Here is a 4,171-nt window from a genome sequence, read left to right on the forward strand (position 1 = left end):
CCCTTGGGCGGCCAACATCGTACCCGTGCCGAAGAAGGATGGTAAAGTCAGGATGTGTGTCGATTACCGAGATTTAAACAGAGCCAGTCCGAAAGATGACTTCCCATTACCTCACGTTGATGTATTGGTCGATTGTAATACCCCAAAATTTACCCTTCATTTTTCCTGGAAAAAAAAAGGAAAACGAAAAAAAAAAAAGTTAAAAATAAATAAATAAATAAAATTAATTAAATAAATAAATAAAATATAACAAATTTTTTTGGACTTGGGTCTCCCTCATTTGAGCCCACTACCCACGAAAATCAGTCTATAAATACTGAAGTTTCAGTAGAGGAAAACACTTGGAGTTACACTGGGAGATTCACTTGAGAAAAGGGGAGAAGCAAAATACTCTGAGGTTTCCTTGGAACAAAACCCTGAGGTAAAAGATAGTGAGAGAAGAACTAACAGAGTTTAGAGCAGCCTCCAAACCCTGAAGGGAACTCAACTGCACAGAATCACCTCTGCCTCACATAAACCTTAAAGATTGTTTTGTAAACCTCACGGGTGCAACTCAATTTCAATCAAGCTCTCCAATCAGGTTTGCCCTATATCCATCATCTTTATGCCTTTAATTTGAATGCTCTGAATGTATGAGGTATTATGGGTGAATTTGATACCCTTTTGATGCATGTGTTTGACAAGAGGTTTAGGCCTCCTACCCTTGGTTGCTTTTTGTGAGCTTTTTGTGAATTTTGATGGAATTATTCATGTGGTTACATTTTGATTTAGGGGCAACTCTTGGTTACCCTATTTTGTTTCTCTAACCTGTTTGTTGAGTTTTTGTGAGGGCTCACATGACTTTTGCAGGGATAACTTGCGTGGTTTTCCACTTTATTTGTGGGATACCCCCTGGAGGTTCATTCCGATTACCTGTACTGACCCACTTTCTTTGATGATGTTAGCTTGGAAGGATCTCAGGGTTTATCGTTCCTTTAATTGCTGTTACTTCGGATCTTTATCCGTGTGGTACTTTTACATTTTTCCCGCATTTTACTGCTTTCCTAGCTGGAAGACCTCGATAGGAGGCAATGTTTTTGTGTTTACTTTATGCAGGTTCCTTTGTCCAGGGTTAAGAGCTATGAGGTCTTATCCTCATTACCCTTTTGCATGCGCGTTCCTACAATGCAAACAAACCCTTCATTGATTTTTCTTCTCCATAACACACGTTTACTCCTTCTACTACAGGCGAGTAAGTCTCCAAAGGTCGAGCATCCGGTAGATTGCGTAGTGACGTCGTTCGTCCAAAACCCAATCCACAACCCCGTAGTTAGCCGAACTACGACTTGCTCTGATTCTCATTCCAGATGAGATACGTAAGCATAAGACGCGATGTCTTAGCGAGCACACATCCCCCAACCCATAGGTCAGCCGAGCTACGAAGACTCTGATTCTCATATTCATATGAGATACGTATGCAGTGGATGCGACATCCGCGCGAGTCATTTCTCTTAACCTTTTTAGTAAATAAACACATTAGGTAAACTCACACCCTTTAGACAAGAACCACAAAAGTGGATCCCGTAGAGTACTACGGATGCGTAGGGGTGCTAATACCTTCCCTTCGCATAACCGACACCCGAACCCAAGATTTGGTTTCGAGACCCCGTCTTGTCCTTTCCTTTTTCAGGTTTACTTCGAGCGTTTCCTTTCCCTTCTTTGGGATGAATAACGCACGGTGGCGACTCTTCTATCTTTTTCTTTCGCCGGTTGTTTTTTTCGCGCACTGTATTTTTCAGGTTGCGACATCGATAACACTGCTCAGTCCTCGGTTTTCTCTTTCATGGATGGATTTTCTGGCTATAATCAGATCAAGATGGCGCCAGAAGACATGGAGAAGACGACATTCATTACACCTTGGGGCACGTTCTGTTATAAGGTAATGCCATTTGGGTTGAAGAATGTCGGTGCTACCTATCAAAGAGCTATGACGACTCTCTTTCATGACATGATGCACAAAGAAATTGAAGTGTACGTGGATGATATGATTGTGAAGTCTCAGACAGAAGAGGAACACTTGGTAAACTTGCAAAAGTTGTTTGAAAGATTGAGAAAGTTCAAACTGAGGCTGAATCCAAACAAGTGTACATTTAGAGTGAGATCGGGAAAGCTGTTAGGTTTCATTGTCAGTGAGAAAGGGATTGAGGTTGATCCAGCGAAAGTAAAAGCTATTCAAGAAATGCCTGAACCAAGAACGGAAAAGCAGGTTCGTGGGTTTTTAGGGAGGCTGAACTACATTGCACGGTTCATATCTCACCTAACAGCTACGTGCGAACCGATATTTAAATTGCTAAGAAAAGATCAAGAAATCAGGTGGAACAATGATTGTCAAAAAGCTTTTGATAAGATAAAAGAATATTTGCAGAAACCTCCAATTCTTATACCTCCAGTTCCTGGGAGGCCTTTGATAATGTACATTTCAGTAACAGAGAATTCGATGGGGTGTGTATTGGGACAGCATGACGAGTCTGGTCGAAAAGAGCATGCAATATACTACCTTAGCAAAAAGTTTACCGACTGTGAAACAAGATATTCGCTGCTCGAGAAAACTTGATGCGCTTTGGCATGGGCTGCTCGCCGACTAAGACAGTATATGTTGAACCATACTACCTTATTGATTTCTAAGATAGGCCCAGTAAAGTATATCTTTGAAAAGCCGGCTCTTACAGGACGAGTGTCTCGTTGGCAGATGGTTTTGACAGAGTATGATATTCAGTACATGTCGCAAAAGGCCATCAAGGGTAGTATTCTGTCTGACTACCTTGCCGAGCAACCAATTGATGACTACCAGCCGATGATGTTTGAATTCCCCGATGAAGATATCATGGACTTAAAGATGAAAGATTATGAATATCCTCTTGTCGAGGAAGGACCGGATCCCGATGACAAGTGGACACTGATGTTTGATGGGGCGGTAAATGTGAATGGAAATGGTGTTGGGGCGGTACTCATTAATCCTAAAGGTGCACACATACCTTTTTCTGCCAGATTGACTTTTGAAGTAACCAACAACAAAGCTGAGTACGAGGCCTGTATCATGGGGATTGAGGAAGCCATCGATCTAAGGATCAAAACTATAGACATTTATGGAGATTCTGCTCTAGTGATTAACAAAGTCAATGGAGACTGGAATACTCATCAACCGCATTTGATTCCTTATAGAGATTACACCAGAAGGATCCTGACTTTCTTCAAGATAGTAAAGTTGTATCATGTACCCCGAGATGAAAATCAAATGGCTGATGCCTTAGCCACATTTTCTTCCATGATTAAAGTTCATTGGCAGAATCATGTGCCACACGTTGCTGTGAATCGACTCGAGAGGCCTGCGTATGTGTTTGCAGCCGAGTCTGTTATTGATGAGAAGCCGTGGTTTTATGATATTAAGAATTTCCTCAAAAGCCAAGAGTATCCTGAAGGAGCGTCAAAGAATGACAAGAAGACACTGAGAAGGCTAGCTGGAAGTTTTTACTTGAACAAGGATGATGTGTTGTACAAGAGGAACTTTAACATGGTTCTGCTCAGATGCGTGGTTAGACACGAAGCAGACATGTTAATGCAGGAAGTACACGAGGGATCTTTCGGTACCCATGCTGGTGGTCATGCAATGGCCAAGAAGTTGTTAAGAGCCGGTTATTACTAGATAACCATGGAATCTGATTGTTTCAAATACGCTCGGAAGTGCCACAAATGTCAGATCTATGCAGATAAGGTGCATGTACCACCAAACCCTCTGAATATTATGAATTATCCTTGGCCATTCGCGATGTGGGGCATCGATATGATTGGAAAGATTAAACCTACTGCTTCTAATGGACATCGCTTCATCCTAGTCGTGATTGATTACTTTACCAAGTGGGTGGAAGCAGCTTCCTATGCCAATGTTACCAGACAAGTGGTTGCTCGATTCATTAAGAAAGAAATTATCTGTCGTTATGGGGTTCCTGAGAGAATCATCACTGATAATGGTTCGAATCTCAATAATAAGATGATGAAAGAGCTTTGCAAAGACTTTAAGATCTAATACCACAATTCTTCTCCTTACAGACCAAAGATGAATGGTGTTGTAGAGGCGACAAACAAGAACATTAAGAAGATTGTGCAAAAGATGGTTGTGACGTACAAGGATTGG

Source organism: Lathyrus oleraceus, chromosome 5 (genome assembly GCF_024323335.1).
Source record: "Lathyrus oleraceus cultivar Zhongwan6 chromosome 5, CAAS_Psat_ZW6_1.0, whole genome shotgun sequence".
NCBI lineage: Eukaryota > Viridiplantae > Streptophyta > Magnoliopsida > Fabales > Fabaceae > Lathyrus > Lathyrus oleraceus.